This window comes from Triticum aestivum, chromosome 1A (assembly GCF_018294505.1).
Source record: "Triticum aestivum cultivar Chinese Spring chromosome 1A, IWGSC CS RefSeq v2.1, whole genome shotgun sequence".
NCBI lineage: Eukaryota > Viridiplantae > Streptophyta > Magnoliopsida > Poales > Poaceae > Triticum > Triticum aestivum.
This window is the reverse complement of record NC_057794.1, coordinates 553,592,929-553,619,900: the sequence shown is the minus strand read 5'-3', so window position 1 is coordinate 553,619,900 and position 26,972 is coordinate 553,592,929. Positions and strand designations below refer to the sequence as shown.

Here is a 26,972-nt window from a genome sequence, read left to right as displayed (position 1 = left end):
TTATGTTCACACACTCATTGCTAGATGTCGGTGCTCATACTTTTTCATTGTATCATCCATGCTAGTTTATTTTCTTTTTATGCTTTCTTTTTGTGTGTTTAATAAACCTTAAGGAAAACCAAAAAAATAGTTGTAGCTTTTAATTAGTTTACTTTCCATGCTTGTAGTAGTAATTAAAAAGAAAACCCAAAAACATTTCATGTTCTTCCTTTACTTGTTGGGAGCTCTCCCGTGTAAATAGTTTCATGTCTTTTATTTTCTTTGGGGGTCGATAGGAGAAGACCATAATTAAATTGTTGAAGTGGCTCTTATATACATTATTGTTGATCTGACAAAAGAGCCCATATTGCCTTGTCTTCTCCTGTTTATTGAATGCTTGCAGATTTCAGCTTAGTCCAATGCACGTGCGCTATTATTATTATTCACATCGTTCGGTCATGAAAATGAAAGGCAATTATGATGATTATATGATGAACTTATTGAGATGAGAAAAGCCGGTATGAACTCGACCTCTTTTGTTTTTGTAAATATGATTAGTTCATCGTTCCTGATTCGGCCTATTATGAATAAACATGTTTGCAACGACAACTAGAGATCATAGTTTCTTGTGCCATGCTTGATTAGCTATGAGTTATAATGGTTTACCTTGCGTGCCAAAATGCTCTTGAAATGGTTATGATGTGGTACGATAGGATGGTATCCTCCTCTGAATGATTTAAGTGACTTGACTTGGCGCATGTTCACGCATGTAGTTGAAACAAAATCAACATAGCCTTCACGATATTTATGTTCATGATGGATTATATCCTACTCATGCTTGCATTCGGTGTTGATTAATTTTAATGCATGTTCATGATTGTTGTCGCTCTCTAGCTGGTCGCTTCCCAGTCTTTTGCTAGCCTTCACCTGTACTAAGCGGGAATACTGCTTGTGCATCCAATCCCATAAACCCCAAAGTTATTCCATATGAGTCCACCATACCTACCTATATACGATATCTACCTGCCGTTCTAAGTAAATTTGTATGTGCCAGACTCTAAACCTTCAAATAAATATCCTATTTTGTATGCTCGAATAGCTCATGTATCAACTAGGGATGTCCGTATCTTCCATGTTAGGCGGGTTATTCTCAAGAGGAGTGGACTCCGCTCCTCACTCACGAGATAAATGGCTGGTCACCGGGATGCCCAGTCCCATGCTTTATGTAAACTAAATCAAAATAATTGCAAACAAAACTCCCCCTGGGACTCTTGTTAGTTGGAGGCACTCGTTGTTTCGAGCAAGCCATGGATTGATGCTTGTTGGTGGAAGGGGGAGTATAAACTTTACCATTCTGTTTGGGAACCGCCTATAATGTGTGTAGCATGGAAGATATTGCCATCTCTTGGTTGTTATGTTGACAATGAAAGTATACCGCTCAAAATATTATTCATCTCTATTTCAAAACTGAGCTCTGGCACCTCTACAAATCCCTGCTTCCCTCTGCGAAGGGCCTATCTATTTACTTTTATGCTGAGTCATCATCCTCTTATCAAAAAGCACCAGTTGGAGAGCACTTCTGTCATTTGCATTCATTATTGTTAGTTTACATTGGGTATGACTTGACCGGATCTCTTTTACCATGAATTACAATGTCTAGTCAGTCCTTGGTCTTTAAAGGTGCTCCGCATTTATGTTTTGCGGTCTTAGAAAGGGCTAGCGAGATACCATCTTGTTATATCATATTATGATTATTTTGAGAAAGTGTTGTCATGCGAGATTTATTATTATTGCTCGCTAGTTGATTATGCTATTGATATGAGTAAACTTGAGACCTAATCGTTATTGCGAATGTGGTTAGTTATAATCTTTGCTGAACACTTGAATGCTGGCTTTACATATTTACAACAACAAGAGCAAACAGAGTTTGTAAAAGTTTTTCTTTATCTCTTTTAGTTTGTTAACTGAATTGCTTGAGGACAAGCAAATGTTTAAGCTTGGGGGAGTTGATACGTCTCTGTCGTATCTACTTTTCCAAACACTTTTGCCCTTGTTTTGGACTCTAACTTGCATGATTTGAATGGAACTAACCCGGACTGACGCTGTTTTCAGCAGAATTACCATGGTGTTATTTATGTGCAGAAACAAACATTCTCGGAATGACCTAAAACTTCACGGAGCAACTTTTTGGAAAATATAAAAAATACCTGCAAAAGATGAAGGCCAGGGGGGGCACCACCTGTCCATGAGGTTGGGGGCACGCCTTGTTGGAAATATGCCCTAGAGGCAATAATAAAAGGATTATTATTATATTTCCTTGTTCATGATAATTGTCTTTTATTCATGCTATAGTTGTGTTATCCGGAAATCGTAATACATGTATGAATACATAGACACCAACATGTCCCTAGTAAGCCTCTAGTTGACTAGCTCGTTGATCAACAGATAGTCATGGTTTCCTGACTATGGACATTGGATGTCATTGATAACGAGATCACATCATTAGGAGAATGATGTGATGGACAAGACCCAATCCTAAACATAGCACAAGATCGTATAGTTCATTTGCTAGAGTTTTTCCAATGTCAAGTATCTTTTCCTTAGACCATGAGATCGTGTAACTCCCGGATACCGTAGGAGTGCTTTGGGTGTACCAAACGTCACAACGTAACTGGGTGACTATAAAGGTATACTACGGGTATCTCCGAAAGTGTCTGTTGGGTTGACACGGATCAAGACTGGGATTTGTCACTCCGTATGACGGAGAGGTATCTCTGGGCCCACTCGGTAATGCATCATCATAATGAGCTCAAAGTGACCAAGTGTCTGGTCACGGGATCATGCATTACGGTACGAGTAAAGTGACTTGCCGGTAACGAGATTGAACAAGGTATTGGGATACCGACGATCGAATCTCGGGCAAGTAACGTACCGATTGACAAAGGGAATTGTATACGGGGTTGCTTGAATCCTCGACATCGTGGTTCATCCGATGAGATCATCGAGGAGCATGTGGGAGCCAACATGGGTATCCAGATCCCGCTGTTGGTTATTGACCAGAGAGCCATCTCGGTCATGTCTACATGTCTCCCGAACCCGTAGGGTCTACACACTTAAGGTTCAGTAACGCTAAGGTTGTAGAGATATGAATATGCAGTAACCTGAAAGTTGTTCGGAGTCCCGGATGAGATCTCGGACGTCACGAGGAGTTCCGAAATGGTCCGGAGATGAAGAATTATATATAGGAAGTGCAGTTTCGGCCATCGGGAGAGTTTCGGGGGTCACCGGTATTGTACCGGGACCACCGGAAGGGTCCCGGGGGTCCACCGGGAGGGGCCACCCATCCCGGAGGGCCCCATGAGCTGAAGTGGGGAGGGGAACCAGCCCATAGTGGGCTGGTGCACCCCCCCTTGGCCCACCCCCTGCGCCTAGGGTTGGAAACCCTAGGGTGGGAGGGGGCGCCCCACTTGCCTTGGGGGCCACTCCACCCTTGGCCGCCGCCCCCCTAGCGGAGCCTATATAAAAGGGGGGGAGGGAGGGGCAGCCGCACCCTTGAGTCTTGGCGCCTCCCTCTCCCTGCTACACCTCTCCCTATCGCAGTAGAACGGCGAAGCACTGCTGCGGTGACCCCTGCATCCACCACCACGCCGTCGTGCTGCTGGATCTTCATCAACCTCTCCTCCCCCCTTGCTGGATCAAGAAGGAGGAGACGTCACGCTGACCGTATGTGTGTTGAACGCGGAGGTGCCGTCCGTTCGGCGCTAGGATCTCCGGTGATTTGGATCACGTCGAGTACGACTTCCTCATCCCCGTTCTTTGAACGCTTCAGCGCGTGATCTACAAAGGTATGTAGATGCAATCCGATCACTCGTTGCTAGATGAACTCATAGATGGATCTTGGTGAAAACGTAGGAAATTTTTTGTTTTCTGCAACGTTCCCCAACAGTGGCATCATGAGCTAGGTTTATGCGTAGTTCTCTTTGCACGAGTAGAACACAATTTGTTGTGGGCGTAGATGTTGTCAACTTTCTTGCCGCTACTAGTCTTATTTTGCTTCAGCGGTATTGTGGGATGAAGCAGCCTGGACCAACCTTACACGTACGCTTACGTGAGACCGGTTCCACCGACTGACATGCACTAGTTGCATAAGGTGGCTGGCGGGTGTCTGTCTCTCCCACTTTAGTTGGAGCGGATTCGACGAAAAGGGTCCTTATGAAGGGTAAATAGAAGTTGACAAATCACGTTGTGGCTTTCACGTAGGTAAGAAAACGTTCTTGCTAGAACCCTATTGCAGCCACGTAAAACTTGCAACAACAATTAGAGGACGTCTAACTTGTTTTTGCAGCAAGTGTTTTGTGATGTGATATGGCCAAAGTTGTGATGAATGATGAATGATATATATGTGATGTATGAGATGTTCATGCTATTGTAATAGGAATCACGACTTGCATGTCGATGAGTATGACAACCGGCAGGAGCCATAGGAGTTGTCTTTATTTTTTGTATGACCTGCGTGTCATTGAGAAACGCCATGTAAATTACTTTACTTTATTGCTAAACGTGTTAGCCATAGTAGTAGAAGTAATAGTTGGCGAGCAACTTCATGGAGACACGATGATGGAGATCATGATGATGGAGATCATGGTGTCATGCCGGTGACAAGATGATCATGGAGCCCCAAGATGGAGATCAAAGGAGCTATGTGATATTGGCCATATCATGTCACTATTATTATTTGATTGCATGTGATGTTTATCATGTTTTTGCATCTTGTTTACTTAGAACGACGGTAGTAAATAAGATGATCCCTCATAATAATTTCAAGAAAGTGTTCCCCCTAACTGTGCACCGTTGCGACAGTTCGTTGTTTCGAAGCACCACGTGATGATCGGGTGTGATAGATTCCAACGTTCACATACAACGGGTGTAAGACAGATTTACACATGCAAACACTTAGGTTGACTTGACGAGCCTAGCATGTACAGACATGGCCTCGGAACACAGAAGACCGAAAGGTCGAGCATGAGTCGTATAGAAGATACGATCAACATGAAGATGTTCACCGATGTTGACTAGTCCGTCTCACGTGATGATCGGACACGGCCTAGTTAACTCGGATCATGTTATACTTAGATGACTGGAGGGATGTCTATCTGAGTGGGAGTTCATTAAATTGATAGATGAACTTAATTATCATGAACTTAGTCTAAAATCTTTACAATATGTCTTGTAGATCAAATGGCCCACGTTGTCCTCAACTTCAACGCGTTCCTAGAGAAAACCAAGCTGAAAGACGATGGCAGCAACTATACGGACTGGGTCCGGAACCTGAGGATCATCCTCATAGCTGCCAAGAAAGATTATGTCCTAGAAGCACCGCTAGGTGACGCACCCGTCCCACAGAACCAAGACGTTATGAACGCTTGGCAGACACGTGCTGATGATTACTCCCTCGTTCAGTGCGGCATGCTTTACAGCTTAGAACCGGGGCTCCAAAAGCGTTTTGAGAGACACGGAGCATATGAGATGTTCGAAGAGCTGAAAATGGTTTTTCAAGCTCATGCCCGGGTCGAGAGATATGAAGTCTCCGACAAGTTCTTCAGCTGTAAGATGGAGGAAAATAGTTCTGTCAGTGAGCACATACTCAAATGTCTGGGTTGCATAACCGCTTGACTCAGCTGGGAGTTAATCTCCCGGATGACGCGGTCATTGACAGAATCCTTCAGTCGCTTCCACCGAGCTACAAGAGCTTTGTGATGAACTTCAATATGCAGGGGATGGAAAAGACCATTCCTGAAGTATTTGCAATGCTGAAATCAGCAGAGGTAGAAGTCAAAAAGGAACATCAAGTGTTGATGGTGAATAAAACCACTAAGTTCAAGAAAGGCAAGGGTAAGAAGAACTTCAAGAAGGACGGCAAGGGAGTTGCCGCGCCCGGCAAGCAAGCTGCCGGGAAGAAGCCAAAGAATGGACCCAAGCCCGAGACTGAGTGCTTTTATTGCAAGGGAAGTGGTCACTGGAAGCGGAACTGCCCCAAATACTTAGCGGACAAGAAGGCCGGCAAAACGAAAGGTATATGTGATATACATGTAATTGATGTGTACCTTACCAGTACTCGTAGTAGCTCCTGGGTATTTGATACCGGTGCAGTTGCTCACATTTGTAACTCAAAGCAGGAGCTGCGGAATAAGCGGAGACTGGCGAAGGACGAGGTGACGATGCGCGTCGGGAATGGTTCCAAGGTCGATGTGATCGCCGTCGGCACGCTACCTCTACATTTACCTACGGGATTAGTTTTGAACCTCAATAATTGTTATTTAGTGCCAAGTTTGAGCATGAACATTGTATCAGGATCTCGTTTAATACGAGATGGCTACTCATTTAAATCCGAGAATAATGGTTGTTCTATTTATATGAGAGATATGTTTTATGGTCATGCTCCGATGGTGAATGGTTTATTCTTAATGAATCTCGAGCGTAATGCTACACATATTCATAGTGTGAATACCAAAAGATGTAAGGTTGATAATGATAGTCCCACATACTTGTGGCACTGCCGCCTTGGTCACATAGGTGTCAAACGCATGAAGAAGCTCCATGCAGATGGACTTTTAGAGTCTCTTGATTACGAATCATTTGACACGTGCGAACCATGCCTCATGGGTAAAATGACCAAGACTCCGTTCTCAGGAACAATGGAGCGAGCAACCAACTTATTGGAAATCATACATACTGATGTGTGCGGTCCAATGAGTGTTGAGGCTCGCGGTGGTTATCGTTATGTTCTCACCCTCACTGATGACTTGAGTAGATATGGGTATGTCTACTTAATGAAACACAAGTCTGAGACCTTTGAAAAGTTCAAGGAATTTCAGAGTGAGGTTGAGAATCAACGTGACAGGAAAATCAAGTTCTTGCGATCAGATCGTGGGGGAGAATACTTGAGTCACGAATTTGGCACACACTTAAGAAAATGTGGAATAGTTTCACAACTCACGCCGCCTGGAACACCTCAGCGTAATGGTGTGTCCGAACGTCGTAATCGCACTCTATTAGATATGGTGCGATCTATGATGTCTCTTACCGATTTACCGCTATCATTTTGGGGCTATGCTTTAGAGACTGCCGCATTCACTTTAAATAGGGCTCCGTCGAAATCCGTTGAGACGACACCGTATGAATTATGGTTTGGGAAGAAACCTAAGCTGTCATTTCTAAAAGTTTGGGGATGCGATGCTTATGTCAAGAAACTTCAACCTGAAAAGCTCGAACCCAAGTCGGAAAAATGCGTCTTCATAGGATACCCTAAAGAAACTATTGGGTATACCTTCTACCTCAGATCCGAAGGCAAGATCTTTGTTGCCAAGAATGGATCCTTTCTAGAGAAGGAGTTTCTCTCGAAAGAAGTAAGTGGGAGGAAAGTAGAACTTGATGAAGTATTACCTCTTGAACCGGAAAGTGGCGCAACTCAAGAAAATGTTCCTGAGGTGCCTGCACCGACTAGAGAGGAAGTTAATGATGATGATCATGAAACTTCAGATCAAGTTCTACTGAACTTCGTAGGTCCACAAGGACACGTTCCGCACCAGAGTGGTACGGCAACCCTGTCTTGGAAATCATGTTGTTAGACAACGGTGAACCTTCGAACTATGAAGAAGCGATGGCGGGCCCGGATTCCGACAAATGGCTGGAAGCCATGAAATCCGAGATAGGATCCATGTATGAAAACGAAGTATGGACTTTGACTGACTTGCCCGATGATCGGCGAGCCATAGAAAATAAATGGATCTTTAAGAAGAAGACAGACGCGGATGGTAATGTGACCATCTATAAAGCTCGGCTTGTCGCTAAGGGTTATCGACAAGTTCAAGGGGTTGACTACGATGAGACTTTCTCTCCCGTAGCGAAGCTGAAGTCCGTCCGAATCATGTTAGCAATTGCCGCATTCTATGATTATGAGATATGGCAAATGGACGTCAAAACGGCATTCCTTAATGGTTTCCTTAAGGAAGAATTGTATATGATGCAGCCGGAAGGTTTTGTCGATCCTAAGAATGCTGACAAGGTGTGCAAGCTCCAACGCTCGATTTATGGGCTGGTGCAAGCATCTCGGAGTTGGAACATTCGCTTTGATGAGATGATCAAAGCGTTTGGGTTTATGCAGACTTATGGAGAAGCCTGCGTTTACAAGAAAGTGAGTGGGAGCTCTGTAGCATTTCTCATATTATATGTAGATGACATACTTTTGATGGGAAATGATATAGAACTTTTGGACAGCATTAAGGCCTACTTGAATAAGAGTTTTTCAATGAAGGACCTTGGAGAAGCTGCTTATATATTAGGCATCAAGATCTATAGAGATAGATCAAGACGCCTCATAGGTCTTTCACAAAGCACATACCTTGATAAGATATTGAAGAAGTTCAATATGGATCAGTCTAAGAAGGGGTTCTTGCCTGTGTTGCAAGGTGTGAAATTGAGCTCAGCTCAATGTCCGACCACGGCAGAAGATATAGAAGAGATGAGTGTCATCCCCTATGCCTCAGCCATAGGGTCTATTATGTATGCCATGCTGTGTACCAGACCTGATGTAAACCTTGCCGTAAGTTTGGTAGGTAGGTACCAAAGTAATCCCGGCAAGGAACACTGGACAGCGGTCAAGAATATCCTGAAGTACCTGAAAAGGACTAAGGAAATGTTTCTCGTTTATGGAGGTGACGAAGAGCTCGTCGTAAAGGGTTACGTCGACGCTAGCTTCGACACAGATCTGGATGACTCTAAGTCACAAACTGGATACGTGTATATTTTGAATGGTGGGGCAGTAAGCTGGTGCAGTTGCAAGCAGAGCATCGTGGCGGGATCTACATGTGAAGCGGAGTACATGGCAACCTCGGAGGCAGCGCATGAAGCAATTTGGGTGAAGGAGTTCATCACCGACCTAGGAGTCATACCCAATGCGTCGGGGCCGATCAAACTCTTCTGTGACAACACTGGAGCTATTGCACTTGCCAAGGAGCCCAGGTTTCACAAGAAGACCAGGCACATCAAGCGTCGCTTCAACTCCATTCGTGAAAATGTTCAAGATGGAGACATAGATATTTGTAAAGTACATACGGACCTGAATGTAGCAGATCCGTTGACTAAACCTCTCCCTAGAGCAAAACATGATCAACACCAGAATTCCATGGGTGTTCGATTCATCACAATGTAACTAGATTATTGACTCTAGTGCAAGTGGGAGACTGTTGGAAATATGCCCTAGAGGCAATAATAAAAGGATTATTATTATATTTCCTTGTTCATGATAATTGTCTTTTATTCATGCTATAATTGTGTTATCCGGAAATCGTAATACATGTGTGAATACATAGACACCAACATGTCCCTAGTAAGCCTCTAGTTGACTAGCTCGTTGATCAACAGATAGTCATGGTTTCCTGACTATGGACATTGGATGTCATTGATAACGAGATCACATCATTAGGAGAATGATGTGATGGACAAGACCCAATCCTAAACATAGCACAAGATCGTATAGTTCGTTTGCTAGAGTTTTTCCAATGTCAAGTATCTTTTCCTTAGACCATGAGATCGTGTAACTCCCGGATACCGTAGGAGTGCTTTGGGTGTACCAAACGTCACAACGTAACTGGGTGACTATAAAGGTATACTACGGGTATCTCCGAAAGTGTCTGTTGGGTTGACACGGATCAAGACTGGGATTTGTCACTCCGTATGACGGAGAGGTATCTCTGGGCCCACTCGGTAATGCATCATCATAATGAGCTCAAAGTGACCAAGTGTCTGGTCACGGGATCATGCATTACGGTACGAGTAAAGTGACTTGCCGGTAACGAGATTGAACGAGGTATTGGGATACCGACGATCGAATCTCGGGCAAGTAACGTACCGATTGACAAAGGGAATTGTATACGGGGTTGCTTGAATCCTCGACATCGTGGTTCATCCGATGAGATCATCGAGGAGCATGTGGGAGCCAACATGGGTATCCAGATCCCGCTGTTGGTTATTGACCGGAGAGCCATGTCGGTCATGTCTACATGTCTCCCGAACCCGTAGGGTCTACACACTTAAGGTTCGGTGACGCTAGGGTTGTAGAGATATGAATATGCAGTAACCCGAAAGTTGTTCAGAGTCCCGGATGAGATCCCGGACGTCACGAGGAGTTCCGGAATGGTCCGGAGGTGAAGAATTATATATAGGAAGTGCGGTTTCGGCCATCGGGAGAGTTTCGGGGGTCACCGGTATTGTACCGGGACCACCGGAAGGGTCCCGGGGGTCCACCGGGAGGGGCCACCCATCCCGGAGGGCCCCATGGGCTGAAGTGGGGAGGGGAACCAACCCATAGTGGGCTGGTGCTCCCCCCTTGGCCCACCCCCTGCGCCTAGGTTTGGAAACCCTAGGGTGGGGGGGGGGCGCCCCACTTGCCTTGGGGGCCACTCCACCCTTGGCCGCCGCCCCCCCTAGGAGATCCCATCTCCTAGGGCCGGCGCCCCCCTAGGGGAGCCTATATAAAAGGAGGGGAGGGAGGGGCAGCCGCACCCTTGAGTCTTAGCGCCTCCCTCTCCCCTGCTACACCTCTCCTTATCGCAGTAGAACGGCGAAGCCCTGCTGCGGTGACCCCTGCATCCACCACCACGCCGTCGTGCTGCTGGATCTTCATCAACCTCTCCTCCCCCCTTGCTGGATCAAGAAGGAGGAGATGTCACACTGACCATACGTGTGTTGAACGCGGAGGTGCCGTCCGTTCGGCGCTAGGATCTCCGGTGATTTGGATCACGTCGAGTACGACTTCCTCATCCCCATTCTTTGAACGCTTCCGCGCGTGATCTACAAAGGTATGTAGATGCAATCCGATCACTCATTGCTAGATGAACTCATAGATGGATCTTGGTGAAACTGTAGGAAATTTTTTGTTTTCTGCAATGTTCCCCAACACGCCTGCCCCCCTAGGGCGCGCCTCCTACCTCATGGGCCCCCTGGAGCTCCTCCGACTCCAACTCCAACTCTATATATTGTGTTTTGGGGAGAAAAAAACCAAAGAAAAGAATTCATCGCGTTTTACCATACAGAGCCGCCGCCAAGCTTTAAAACCTCCCGGGAGGGCTGATCTGGAGACCGTTCGGGGCTCCGGAGAGGGGAATCCGTCGCCATCGTCATCATCAACCATCCTCCATCGCCAATTTCATGATGCTCACCGCCGTGCGTGAGTAATTCCATCGTAGGCTTGCTGGACGGTGATGGGTTGGATGGGATCTATCATGTAATCGAGTTAGTTTTGTTAGGGTTTGATCCCTAGTATCCACTATGTTCTGAGATTGATGTTGCTATGACTTTGCTATGCTTAATGCTTGTCACTATGGCCCGAGTGCCATGATTTCAGATCTGAACCTATTATGTTTTCATCAATATATGAGAGTTCTTGATCCTATCTTGCAAGTCTATAGTCACCTATGTGTTATGATCCGTTAACCCCGAAGTGACAATAATCGGGATACTTACCGGTGATGACCGTAGTTTGAGGAGTTCATGTATTCACTATGTGTTAATGCTTTGTTCCGGTACTCTATTAAATGGAGGCCTTAATATCCCATAGTTTCCATAAGGACCCCGTTACCACGGGAGGGTAGGACAAAAGATGTCATGCAAGTTCTTTTCCATAAGCACGTATGCCTATATTCGGAATACATGCCTACATTACATTGATGAACTGGAGCTAGTTCTGTGTCACCCTAGGTTATGACTGTTGGGGAACGTTGCAGAAAACAAAAAATTTCCTACGGTTTCACCAAGATCCATCTATGAGTTCATCTAGCAACGAGTGATCGGATTGCATCTACATACCTTTGTAGATCATGCGCGGAAGCGTTCAAAGAACGGGGATGAGGAAGTCGTACTCGACGTGATCCAAATCACCGGAGATCCCAGCGCCGAACGGACGGCACCTCCGTGTTCAACACATGTACGGTCAGTGTGACGTCTCCTCCTTCTTGATCCAGCAAGGGGGGGAGGAGAGGTTGATGAAGATCCAGCAGCACGACGGCGTGGTGGTGGATGCAGGGGTCACCGCAGCAGGGCTTCGCCGTTCTACTACAAGAGGGAGAGGTGTAGCAGGGGAGAGGGAGGGGCCAAGACTCAAGGGTGCGGCTGCCCCCTCCCCCCCTTTATATAGGCCCCCTAGGGGGTGCGCCGGCCCTAGAAGATGGGATCTCCTAGGGGGGGGGGCGGCGGCCAAGGGGTGGAGTGCCCCCCAAGCCAGGTGGGGCGCCCCCCACCCTAGGGTTCCCAACCCTAGGCGCATGGGGTGGGCCAAGGGGGGCGCACCAGCCCACTATGGGCTGGTTCCCCTCCCCACTTTGGCCCATGGGGCCCTCCGGGATGGGTGGCCCCACCCGGTGGACCCCCGGGACCCTTCCGGTGGTCCCGGTACAATACCAGTGACCCCCGAAACTCTCCCGATGGCCGAAACTGCACTTCCTATATATAATTCTTCACCTCCGGACCACTCCAGAACTCCTCGTGACGTCCGGGATCTCATCCGGGACTCCGAACAACTTTCGGGTTACTGCATATTCATATCTCTACAACCCTAGCGTCACCGAACCTTAAGTGTGTAGACCCTACGGGTTCGGGAGACATGTAGACATGACCGAGATGGCTCTCCGGTCAATAACCAACAGCGGGATCTGGATACCCATGTTGGCTCCCACATGCTCCTCGATGATCTCATCAGATGAACCACGATGTCGAGGATTCAAGCAACCCCGTATACAATTCCCTTTGTCAATCGGTACGTTACTTGCCCGAGATTCGATCGTCGGTATCCCAATACCTCGTTCAATCTCGTTACCGGCAAGTCACTTTACTCGTACCGTAATGCATGATCCCGTGACCAGACACTTGGTCACTTTGAGCTCATTATGATGATGCATTACCGAGTGGGCCCAGAGATACCTCTCCGTCATACGGAGTGACAAATCCCAGTCTTGATCCGTGTCAACCCAACAGACACTTTCGGAGATACCCGTAGTATACCTTTATAGTCACCCAGTTACGTTGTGACGTTTGGTACACCCAAAGCACTCCTACGGTATCCGGGAGTTACACGATCTCATGGTCTAAGGAAAAGATACTTGACATTGGAAAAACTCTAGCAAACGAACTATACGATCTTGTGCTATGTTTAGGATTGGGTCTTGTCCATCACATCATTCTCCTAATGATGTGATCTCGTTATCAATGACATCCAATGTCCATAGTCAGGAAACCATGACTATCTGTTGATCAACGAGCTAGTCAACTAGAGGCTTACTAGGGACATGTTGGTGTCTATGTATTCACACATGTATTACGATTTCCGGATAACACAATTATAGCATGAATAAAAGACAATTATCATGAACAAGGAAATATAATAATAATCCTTTTATTATTGCCTCTAGGGCATATTTCCAACAGTCTCCCACTTGCACTAGAGTCAATAATCTAGTTACATTGTGATGAATCGAACACCCATGGAATTCTGGTGTTGATCATGTTTTGCTCTAGGGAGAGGTTTAGTCAACGGATCTGCTACATTCAGGTCCGTATGTACTTTACAAATATCTATGTCTCCATCTTGAACATTTTCACGAATGGAGTTGAAGCGACGCTTGATGTGCCTGGTCTTCTTGTGAAACCTGGGCTCCTTGGCAAGTGCAATAGCTCCAGTGTTGTCACAGAAGAGTTTGATCGGCCCCGACGCATTGGGTATGACTCCTAGGTCGGTGATGAACTCCTTCACCCAAATTGCTTCATGCGCTGCCTCCGAGGCTGCCATGTACTCCGCTTCACATGTAGATCCCGCCACGACGCTCTGCTTGCAACTGCACCAGCTTACTGCCCCACCATTCAAAATATACACGTATCCGGTTTGTGACTTAGAGTCATCCAGATCTGTGTCGAAGCTAGCGTCGACGTAACCCTTTACGACGAGCTCTTCGTCACCTCCATAAACGAGAAACATTTCCTTAGTCCTTTTCAGGTACTTCAGGATATTCTTGACCGCTGTCCAGTGTTCCTTGCCGGGATTACTTTGGTACCTACCTACCAAACTTACGGCAAGGTTTACATCAGGTCTGGTACACAGCATGGCATACATAATAGAACCTATGGCTGAGGCATAGGGGATGACACTCATCTCTTCTATATCTTCTGCCGTGGTCGGACATTGAGCTGAGCTCAATTTCACACCTTGCAACACAGGCAAGAACCCCTTCTTAGACTGATCCATATTGAACTTCTTCAATATCTTATCAAGGTATGTGCTTTGTGAAAGACCTATGAGGCGTCTTGATCTATCTCTATAGATCTTGATGCCTAATATATAAGCAGCTTCTCCAAGGTCCTTCATTGAAAAACTCTTATTCAAGTAGGCCTTAATGCTGTCCAAAAGCTCTATATCATTTCCCATCAAAAGTATGTCATCTACATATAATATGAGAAATGCTACAGAGCTCCCACTCACTTTCTTGTAAACGCAGGCTTCTCCATAAGTCTGCATAAACCCAAACGCTTTGATCATCTCATCAAAGCGAATGTTCCAACTCCGAGATGCTTGCACCAGCCCATAAATCGAGCGTTGGAGCTTGCACACCTTGTCAACATTCTTAGGATCGACAAAACCTTCCGGCTGCATCATATACAATTCTTCCTTAAGGAAACCATTAAGGAATGCCGTTTTGACGTCCATTTGCCATATCTCATAATCATAGATGCGGCAATTGCTAACATGATTCGGACGGACTTCAGCTTCGCTACGGGAGAGAAAGTCTCATCGTAGTCAACCCCTTGAACTTGTCGATAACCCTTAGCGACAAGTCGAGCTTTATAGATGGTCACATTACCATCCGCGTCTGTCTTCTTCTTAAAGATCCATTTATTTTCTATGGCTCGCCGCTCAACAGGCAAGTCAGTCAAAGTCCATACTTCGTTTTCATACATGGATCCTATCTCGGATTTCATGGCTTCTAGCCATTTGTCGGAATCCGGGCCCGCCATCGCTTCTTCATAGTTCGAAGGTTCACCGTTGTCTAACAACATGATTTCCAAGACAGGGTTGCCGTACCACTCTGGTGCGGAACGTGTCCTTGTGGACCTACGAAGTTCAGTAGCAACTTGATCTGAAGTTTCATGATCATCATCATTAACTTCCTCTCTAGTCGGTGCAGGCACCTCAGGAACATTTTCTTGAGTTGCGCCATTTTCCGGTTCAAGAGGTAATACTTCATCAAGTTCTACTTTCCTCCCACTTACTTCTTTCGAGAGAAACTCCTTCTCTAGAAAGGATCCATTCTTGGCAACAAAGATCTTGCCTTCGGATCTGAGGTAGAAGGTATACCCAATAGTTTCTTTAGGGTATCCTATGAAGACGCATTTTTCCGACTTGGGTTCGAGCTTTTCAGGTTGAAGTTTCTTGACATAAGCATCGCATCCCCAAACTTTTAGAAACGACAGCTTAGGTTTCTTCCCAAACCATAACTCATACGGTGTCGTCTCAACGGATTTCGACGGAGCCCTATTTAAAGTGAATGCGGCAGTCTCTAAAGCATAGCCCCAAAAAGATAGCGGTAAATCGGATTTCAACTCAAGTATTCTCCTCCATGATCTGATCGCAGGAACTTGATTTTCCTGTCACGTTGATTCTCAACCTCACTCTGAAATTCCTTGAACCTTTCAAAGGTCTCAGACTTGTGTTTCATTAAGTAGACATACCCATATCTACTCAAGTCATCAGTGAGGGTGAGAACATAACGATAACCACCGCGAGCCTCAACACTCATTGGACCGCACACATCAATATGTATGATTTCCAATAAGTTGGTTGCTCGCTCCATTGTTCCTGAGAACGGAGTCTTGGCCATTTTACCCATGAGGCATGGTTCGCATGTGTCAAATGATTCGTAATCAAGAGACTCTAAAAGTCCATCTGCATGGAGCTTCTTCATGCGTTTGACACCTATGTGACCAAGGCGGCAGTGCCACAAGTATGTGGGACTATCATTATCAACCTTACATCTTTTGGTATTCACACTATGAATATGTGTAGCATTACGCTCGAGATTCATTAAGAATAAACCATTCACCATCGGAGCATGACCATAAAACATATCTCTCATATAAATAGAACAACCATTATTCTCGGATTTAAATGAGTAGCCATCTCGTATTAAACGAGATCCTGATACAATGTTCATGCTCAAACTTGGCACTAAATAACAATTATTGAGGTTTAAAACTAATCCCGTAGGTAAATGTAGAGGTAGCGTGCCGACGGCGATCACATCGACCTTGGAACCATTCCCGACGCGCATCGTCACCTCGTCCTTCGCCAGTCTCCGCTTATTCCGCAGCTCCTGCTTTGAGTTACAAATGTGAGCAACTGCACCGGTATCAAATACCCAGGAGCTACTACGAGTACTGGTAAGGTACACATCAATTACATGTATATCACATATACCTTTCGTTTTTCCGGCCTTCTTGTCCGCTAAGTATTTGGGGCAGTTCCGCTTCCAGTGACCACTTTCCTTGCAATAAAAGCACTCAGTCTCGGGCTTGGGTCCATTCTTTGGCTTCTTCCCGGTAGCTTGCTTGCCGGGCGCGGCAACTCCCTTGCCGTCCTTCTTGAAGTTTTTCTTACCCTTGCCTTTCTTGAACTTAGTGGTTTTATTCACCATCAACACTTGATGTTCCTTTTTGACTTCTACCTCTGCTGATTTCAGCATTGCAAATACTTCAGGAATGGTCTTTTCCATCCCCTGCATATTGAAGTTCATCACAAAGCTCTTGTAGCTCGGTGGAAGCGACTGAAGGATTCTGTCAGTGACCGCGTCATTCGGGAGATTAACTCCTAGCTGAGTCAAGCGGTTATGTAACCCTGACATAGTGAGTATGTGCTCATTGACAGAACTATTTTCCTCCATCTTACAACTGAAGAACTTGTCGGAGACTTCATATCTCTCGACCCGGGCATGAGCTTGAAAAACCATTTTCAGCTCTTCGAACATCTCATATGCTCCGTGTCTCTCAAAACGCTTTTGGAGCCCTGATTCTAAGCTGTAAAGCATGCTGCACTGAACGAGGGAGTAATCACCGCTACATGTCTGCCAAGCATTCATAACGTCTTGTTCTGCAGGGAGAACAGGTGCTTCACCTAGCGGTGCTTGTAGGACATAATCTTTCTTGGCAGCTATGAGGATGATCCTCAGGTTCCGGACCCAGTCCGTATAGTTGCTGCCATCGTCTTTCAGCTTGGTTTTCTCTAGGAACGCGTTGAAGTTGAGGACAACGTTGGCCATTTGATCTACAATACATGTTGTAAAGATTTTAGACTAAGTTCATGATAATTAAGTTCATCTAAATCAAATTATTCAATGAACTCCCACTTAGATAGACATCCCTCCAGTCATCTAAGTATAACATGATCCGAGTTAACTAGGCCGTGTCCGATCATCACATGAGACGGACTAGTCAACATCGGTGAACATCTTCATGTTGATCGTATCTTCTATACGACTCATGCTCGACCTTTCGGTCTTCTGTGTTCCGAGGCCATGTCTGTACATGCTAGGCTCGTCAAGTCAACCTAAGTGTTTGCATGTGTAAATCTGTCTTACACCCGTTGTATGTGAACGTTGGAATCTATCACACCCGATCATCACGTGGTGCTTCGAAACAACAAACTGTCGCAACGGTGCACAGTTAGGGGGAACACTTTCTTGAAATTATTATGAGGGATCATCTTATTTACTACCGTCGTTCTAAGTAAACAAGATGCAAAAACATGATAAACATCACATGCAATCAAATAATAATAGTGACATGATATGGCCAATATCACATAGCTCCTTTGATCTCCATCTTGGGGCTCCATGATCATCTTGTCACCGGCATGACACCATGATCTCCATCATCATGATCTCCATCATCGTGTCTCCATGAAGTTGCTCGCCAACTATTACTTCTACTACTATGGCTAACACGTTTAGCAATAAAGTAAAGTAATTTACATGGCGTTTCTCAATGACACGCAGGTCATACAAAAAATAAAGACAACTCCTATGGCTCCTGCCGGTTGTCATACTCATCGACATGCAAGTCGTGATTCCTATTACAATAGCATGAACATCTCATACATCACATATATATCATTCATCATTCATCACAACTTTGGCCATATCACATCACAAAACACTTGCTGCAAAAACAAGTTAGACGTCCTCTAATTGTTGTTGCAAGTTTTACGTGGCTGCAATAGGGTTCTAGCAAGAACGTTTTCTTACCTACGTGAAAGCCACAACGTGATTTGTCAACTTCTATTTACCCTTCATAAGGACCCTTTTCATCGAATCCGCTCCAACTAAAGTGGGAGAGACAGACACCCGCCAGCCACCTTATGCAACTAGTGCATGTCAGTCGGTGGAACCGGTCTCACGTAAGCGTACATGTAAGGTTGGTCCGGGCCGCTTCATCCCACAATACTGCTAAAGCAAAATGAGACTAGTAGCGGCAAGAAAGTTGACAACATCTACGCCCACAACAAATTGTGTTCTACTCGTGCAAAGAAACTACGCATAGACCTAGCTCATGATGCCACTGTTGGGGAACGTTGCAGAAAACAAATATTTCCTACGGTTTCACCAAGATCCATCTATGAGTTCATCTAGCAACGAGTGATCGGATTGCATCTACATACCTTTGTAGATCACGCGCAGAAGCGTTCAAAGAACGGGGATGAGGAAGTCGTACTCGACGTGATCCAAATCACCAGAGATCCTAGCATCGAACGGACAGCACCTCCGTGTTCAACACACGTATGGTCAGCGTGATGTCTCCTCCTTCTTGATCCAGCAAGGGGGGAGGAGAGGTTGATGAAGATCCAGCAGCACGACGGCGTGGTGGTGGATGCAGGGGTCACCGCAGCAGGGCTTCGCCGTTCTACTACGAGAGGGAGAGGTGTAGCAGGGAAGAGGGAGGCGCCAAGACTCAAGGGTGCGGCTGCCCCCTCCCCCCCTTTATATAGGCCCCCTAGGGGGTGCGCCGACCCTAGGAGATGGGATCTCCTAGGGGGGGCGGCCAAGGGGTGGAGTGCCCCCCAAGCCAAGTGGGGCGCCCCCCCACCTAGGGTTCCCAACCCTAGGCGCATGGGGTGGGCCAAGGGGGGAGCACCAGCCCACTATGGGCTGGTTCCCCTCCCCACTTTGGCCCATGGGGCCCTCCGGGATGGGTGGCCCCACCTGGTGGACCCCCGGGACCCTTCCGGTGGTCCCAGTACAATACCGGTGACCCCCGAAACTCTCCCGATGGCCGAAACTGCACTTCCTATATATAATTCTTCACCTCCAGACCATTCCGGAACTCCTCGTGATGTCTGGGATCTCATCCGCGACTCCGAACAACTTTCGGGTTACTGCATATTATATCTCTACAACCTAGCGTCACCGAACCTTAAGTGTGTAGACCCTACGGGTTCGGGAGACATGTAGACATGGCCGAGATGGCTCTCCGGTCAATAACCAACAGCGGGATCTAGATACCCATGTTGGCTCCCACATGCTCCTCGATGATCTCATCGGATGAACCATGATGTCGAGGATTCAAGCAACCCCGTATAGAATTCCCTTTGTCAATTGGTACGTTACTTGCCCGAGATTCGATCGTCGGTATCCCAATACCTCGTTCAATCTCGTTACCGGCAAGTCACTTTACTCGTACCGTAATGCATGATCTCGTGACGAGACACTTGGTCACTTTGAGCTCATTATGATGATGCATTACCGAGTGGGCCCAGAGATACCTCTCCGTTATACGGAGTGACAAATCCCAGTCTTGATCCGTGTCAACCCAACAGACACTTTCGGAGATACCCGTAGTATACCTTTATAGTCACCCAGTTACGTTGTGACGTTTGGTACACCCAAAGCACTCCTACGGCATCCGGGAGTTACACGATCTCATGGTCTAAGGAAAAGATACTTGACATTGAAAAAACTCTAGCAAACGAACTATACGATCTTGTGCTAAGTTTAGGATTGGGTCTTGTCCGTCACATCATTCTCCTAATGATGTGATCTCGTTATCAATGACATCCAATGTCCATAGTCAGGAAACCATGACTATCTATTGATCAACGAGCTAGTCAACTAGAGGCTTACTAGGGACAGGTTGGTGTCTATGTATTCACACATGTATTACAATTTCCGGATAACACAATTATAGCATGAATAAAAGACAATTATCATGAACAAGGAAATATAATAATAATCCTTTTATTATTGCCTCTAGGGCATATTTCCAACAATGACTGTTACATGATGAACCGCATCCGGCATAATTCTCCATCACTGATCCATTGCCTACGAGCTTTCCATATATTGTTCTTCGCTTATTTACTTTCCCGTTGCTATTGCTATCATCACTACAAAATACCAAAAACATTACTTTTACTACTGTTACCTTTTGCTACCATTACCACTACTATCATATTACTTTGCTACTAAATACTTTGCTGCAGATACTAAGTTTCCAGGTGTGGTTGAATTGACAACTCAGCTGCTAATACTTGAGAATATTCTTTGGCTCCCCTTGTGTCGAATCAATAAATTTGGGTTGAATACCTTACCCTCGAAAACTGTTGCGATCCCCTATACTTGTGGGTTATCACCCGTACATTAGGATGAAGATCAAGATGCAGAGAACGGCTAAGGACTTGAAAATATGGAGCAGATCCTTGTTCAGCAAGATTAAGCTGCAACTCCACATTGCTCACGAGGTGATTTTGAGATTGGATATAGCTCAAGAGAAGAGAGACCTATCACCGGCCGAATTCTCCCTAAGAAAACAGCTCAAGAATAGAGTGTTGGGGCTGGCTGCGATCGAAAGAGCAAGAAAGAGACAAGCTTCAAGAATAACCTGGCTACGGGCAGGAGACGCAAGCACAAAGTTTTTCCATGCAAAGTACAATGCCAGAAAAAGGAAAAACTCCATCCGCACAATTACATCACAGGAGGGGAGGATGCTGACAGAACATGCATAAAAAGCAGAGGAAATCAGAAAACAATTCACCGCTCATATAGGCTGAAGAGAACAACGACAACATACGATCAACTGGTCTGAACTGTAGATGCCAAGGATCGAGGCTGGAGGCCTTGACAACCCTTTCTCTGAAGATGAAGTTTGGAAAGCTGTTGTGGCCTCCCCGGCAGAGAAAGCACCGGGGCCTGACGGTTTCACTGGCAAATTTTTCAAAGCAAGCTGGGACGCTATCAAGGATGATGTGATGGCAGTTTTCAACAGGTTCTACCATCTAGCCGGAAAGAATTTTGAGGAGATAAACAAGGCGTTCATAACACTTATCCCCAAAAAAGAGGAGGCCTCTGAAGTCAGACACTTCAGACCAATCAGCTTAATTAGCTCGGTTGCAAAGTTAATCACAAAGGTCCTGTCCATAAGATTGACTAAGGTTATCCCTGATATTATTTCGCCAGCGCAATCGGCCTTCCAGAAGGGAAAATGCATCCACGACAGCTACTTATATGTATAGGGAAGTGTGAGATCAATGCATAGAAGAAAGAAGTCGGCCCTGCTCTTCAAGCTGGATATCCAAAAGGCTTTTGACAACATCTCCTGAGACTATCTTCTGGAGGTTTTGCAGCGATTGGGATTTAGCGCCAGATGGAGAGATTGGATGGCAATTCTGCTGTCCACAGCGACATCTTCCTGCCTGCTAAATGGCGATGCTGGCCTTCCGATCATACACAAAAAAGGACTAAGACAGGGAGACCCCCTCTCACCTTTGCTTTTCATCATCGCAATCGATCCTCTGCATCGTCTACTCGCTGCTGTGACTAAGTAGGGCATTTTAGCACCTCTGCCGGGGAGGGGGATGAGCATGAGGGTAAGCCTCTACACCGACAATGCAGTGATTTCTGCAAACCCGATCAAAGAGGAGGTGCAAGCCCTACTTCAAATTCTGCACTCTTTCGGCGACGCGACTGGCCTTAGATTAAACCAGGAGAAATCTTCAGTAGCCCCTATTAGGTGTGAAGGCATAAACCTCTTGGAGGTGCTCCACGACTTTAGAGGGAAAGTTGTAGGTTTCCCGATGACTTACCTGGGCCTCCCCATCTCCACACATAGGATTAAATTAGTGCGTCTTCAGTTCATATTAGATAGAATTAGAGCCAGGCTTGCTGGTTGGAAAGGCAAGCAGGCAAGCTCATGAACATTGCTGGAAGACGAGTGCTTGTTCGCAGCGTGCTCTCCGCAATGCCAACTTTTGCCCTAACAGCGCTCCGACCACCAAAGAAGCTGTTAAAGGAGATCAACAAGACTAGAAGAAGATTTTTATGGGCGCAAGAGAGCGAGGCAATAGGTGCAGCGTGTAAGATTAACTGGAAGAAGGTGTGTACTCCAACGAAAAAAGGAGGAGTTGGAATCCAAGACCTGCATAGTATGAGCAGAGCCCTTCGTTTACGCTGGCTCTGGCTGGCATGGATGCAGCCAAATAGCCCCTGGAGTAGTTTCCCAATGCCATGCGACCAAGGAGACAAGGACCTCTTTGCATGGCAACAAAGGTCACCATTGGCGATGGAAGAAGAGCAAGGTACTGGACTTGCTGCTGGCTGGGGGACGAACCACTGTGCATCTCCTTCCCCACTCTGTACAAGCAATCAAAGAGGAAATCAAGAATAGTTGCTGAGTCCCTACTTGATCAGCAATGGATAAAAGACCTTCAAAGCGGGGACTGGGAATCCACGGTTACCGACTTCATCCGGATGGCCCAAAAGATTAGAGCTCACAGACAAATACATCAGGGACAAACTGAAGACACGATTGCATGGACTGCAAACAGCAACGGAATGTATACAACAAAATCAGAGTATATGCTGCAATTCAAAAGCCTGCCTACTACGGATATGCAAAACTTGATCTGGAAGGTTTGGGCCCCGGGAAAAATCAAATTCTTTGCATGGCTGCTTCACCTCGACAGGCTATGGTGCAACGATCGCTTACAGAGGAAACAATGGACAAACTCTTACTTCTGTCAGTTGTGTTTACGAAACTTGGAGTCTTCCACTCACCTGTTTTGGAACTGCCCGGTTTCGCGCTCTGTTTGGGCGAGGGTGGCCGATTGGAGGAGCTGTAGCTCACTACGTCCGAGAGAGGAAGAGCAAGACAACACTAGAGGAGCAGTCACCAATATTGTCTCCAAGGCAGACAAGGAGGACAAAAAAGGTGTCAAAACGATGATAATGGCAGTATCCTGGGAGTTGTGGAATGAGAGGAACAACTGCACATTTAGGGGAAAGACGGCCTGCCCCAATGACACCCTAGCGGCAATACGGCGCACAATGGAGCAATGTCGTATCGCGGGAGCAAAAGATATTGAGACCCCTTTCGGGGATATAGTCGAGAGATAGCGGATTAGATGTTCTCCAGGGGAGGAGGGGGAGGGGGAGGGCTTTCTAACCCCTCGCTGTCCTCCTCCCTTTTTATCTCTGTTAACTGTAGCTATGATCACTTGATCAGATTTTGTACCACCTCTTGCTTCTGCTCAATCTAATGAAGCCAGCAAATGTTGGATCTTTCAAAAAAAGATTCGGGTTCCTGTAGAATCTACCAAGCCTGCTGTGGGAGAAGAGCAATGTTAAAAATCTCCAGGTCACGGAATCCCAAACCGCCTTAATTCTTTGGCTTTGTCATCACGTCCCACGATACCCAACAAGGTTTTCTTCTCCCCTATTTACTTCCCCATCAAAATTGGCGGATGATAGATGTCACATTATCACAGAGCCCTCTGGAAAGCCTAAAACAGGACATAGAAAAAACTGGTATAGACTGGGCAACAGATTTAATGAGAACCTCTTTGGCAGCAGCTGATAGTAACTTTTGCATCCATCCTCTGACCCATCAAGAAAAAAATATACTCAATAGCATGTTTGTATATTCATCGCTTGGCCCAATGGAAAGACAAGGCACTATCCAAACTGATTTTTTTTCCAGTGACGGCCCAAAAGATACCGCTGAAGGGCCCGAGTGGACTGAAGCTTGACCCTACACCCGCTGCCGCCCCCCACTCCTCCAGCGCCGCCTCCCTCCCCAATCCACCGCCGCCTCCCGCCTCCCTCATCATTCCAGCGCCGCCCCGTCGACGTCCCGCCGCCCCCTCGCCGTCCAGTCACTCCAGACCCTCTGGACGTCCAGCAGACCCCGTCGCCGTCCAGCCACTCCAGCGCCGCCTCTCTCCCCATCGACCGGCGCCCCCCTCGTCTTCCAGATCCGCCCCACCGCCTCGTCCTCCTGTTCCCCTCCCAGTCCGGCGCCTCCCAACCAACGTGCATTGCTCAAGCAATACACATAAAAAGGTAGCAGCCGCTTGTACACTTCTCTCAGTACGGGTGTCGAAACCCTAGCAGTAGGAGAGAGTTCACTACTAGCAGCAATGGTCATTGTTTAGTACTAAGATAAGATGCACTATATGTAGTTGCTGTCCATTGTTGACACTTCTCTTGAGATTAAAAAAATGCTCTCCTTTTTCGTGTCCTTTTGAAAAGATTGGGGTACAGCAACCCTGGAGACTGTGATTACTGTATGATTCTGTTCAAAATCCATATAGTTTTATGATCCCAGTGCAAAGGAATTGACATTTTTAGTTGCCATCTGTCTATGTAGTGTGCTGTGAAACTTTAAGTTTGCACTAGGATGCACTATATTTGCTTGCTGTCCGTTGTTGTCACTAATAGAGCTGCGATGCACATGCAAGTTTCTTACAAATTGTTGTCATTGATAGAGCTGTGAAACTGTGATGCATATATGTATGAATGTAGCTACTGTACCTATGCATGAATGTCTCATTGTTTTCTTTTTATTGAAGGTCTTACAAAATCAGTAAGGTGTGGCCCAACAAAGCCGAAGTTTGAGAAGTGGCAGTGCAGCAACGCAACCCTCTCCATTGACAGGTCCACTGTGCGGAAGTCATGTACGCACAGCCGGCAATGTGCACGCCACAACCAACTGCTGGCCGCATCCGGCTGAATGTCGGCGGGCAGGTGTTCAAGACGACGGCTGACACACTCACAGGCGCAGGCGAGGGAACCATGCTCGCCGCCATGTTGGAACCCTGCTGGAACGCCGGCGCCACCGGGGGCGTGCCCGAGTACTTCATCGACCGCAACCCGGCCTGCTTCGCCTTGCTCCTCAACATGCTCCGCACGGGCGAGCTGCATGTCCCGGCTGTCATCCCGGAGCGGATGCTCTTCCAAGAGGCGTCCTACTATGGCCTCCTTGACCATGTCCGCGCTGCTCGCATCGGTGAGCTCAATCTCGACAGGGTCCGGCTGGCCGCTTCCGTGCCGCCGGGGCGTAGGCCAGTGGCTTGCCCGGCCGTCCGTGCGGCGCCAGACGGGGGTGTTGCGTCAAGCACAGCCCCATCATGCGGGTCTACAACTGGATGCTCGAGGAGCGCCAGCCAGTCTGCCTCATGCCTGTTGAGCCGGTCCGCGATGCTGTCTACCTCAGCGACACCACGCTCCTCGTTGGGGGCCGCGGCATGGCAGCTTTCTCTGTGCTCACCGGCGATCTGAGTCACCACTTCCGCATAGCGCACGAGGGCAAGAAGACGGCTCCGCTTTTTAACGCGAGGGCGCTGGCCTTTGACCAGCAAACAAACGTCTTTGCTAGCTGCAACAACTCGGGCATAACTCAAGGAATTGGCTACGGCATCGGTGTTTGGGACTGCATCACCGGCGAACAGACAAGCTCTTTCTTTGACCTGAAGTATGTCGACGCTCTGACCGACGCCAGCAAGCTTCAGTGGCTGGCAAGCACCAACGCCCTCATGGCTGTCAAGGCGTGCTCACCGAAAGATGCTTTCTCGCCGTCTTCCATCACTCTGGTGGATTTCCGGGATATGAGTGTTGTGTGGTCATGGTCTGCCGGCAGCCGGAGATGGAACGAAAGGCGTGTTGCCGATGCCGTCGTGATGGAGGACGAGAGGTCGGTCCGCTTGATCAGCCAGGACCATGATCTCGGGTTCCTCGACATCCGTTCTCGGGGCTCTGTCCAGGAGCCGTGGACATATTGTAACACGACGACCCCGACGTGCTATCCGAAGCTCGCCGTGCACGGCGGACTGCTCTTAGCGTCCAAGGATGACAGCATCTCGGTGTATGGCGGCCCAAATCATGACCGCCTGAGGCTGGCGCTGCGTGGGAGCCAAGGCGGTGGCGCCATTGCCGACTTCTCCGTTGGGGGCGACCGTCTCTTCGCGGTGCATCATGAGGACAACGTGCCGGATGTGTGGGAGACACTGCCACCTCCCATCGCCTAGTATTTAGGCTATCGTCATTGATCTACATTCGTACCAGTCTACCGGGGCTTGGATAGTGAGCCGGCTTCAGATCGTAATATATATTTGTGCTTTGGAATTGGAGATGTACTGTGCTTTCGTGATGAATTGCTGGGTGGTTAGTTGTACGTCTGAGAAGAAGATGAACTGAGGTAAGATGAAGGGTTTAATTTGAGTCGCACCTGCTTAATTAGATGAACTGAGGCAAGATGAAGGTAGACCTCACTTGCCAGCGCTCCCCTATAACTTGTGGGTCCTAGTTATCAGCACATTGAGAATTAAATTTTAAGAAAAATAATGACAAGTAGGATTTGATCACCCGCGAGCGAACCTATTTTTGCTTCTAATTTTATTGTCTGTTACTGTAAACTAGGACCTGTTTTTTAGTTTCATATTATAACAAAATCAAAGTTGGCAGCATCAACGTAAATGCAAGATCCTGTCAATATCTCCCCTTCAAGGACTCTTTCACCTGGTCTTTTAATGAGCAAGCAGGTATCAATGCACAGATCAAGGGACTGATTTATGTTCCTTAGAAGACCTTGAAATCCATTTTATGGAGTGCAAAATTATTAGCTTCTATGGA

The 26,972-nt window shown here is 46.9% G+C and overlaps 1 pseudogene; it reads left to right on the top strand.

The window, feature by feature from the left end:
• The first annotated feature begins 24,112 nt into the window (after positions 1–24,112).
• On the top strand, positions 24,113–26,607 carry LOC123180861 (BTB/POZ domain-containing protein At2g24240-like; annotated as a pseudogene).
• Positions 26,608–26,972: the final 365 nt, after the last annotated feature.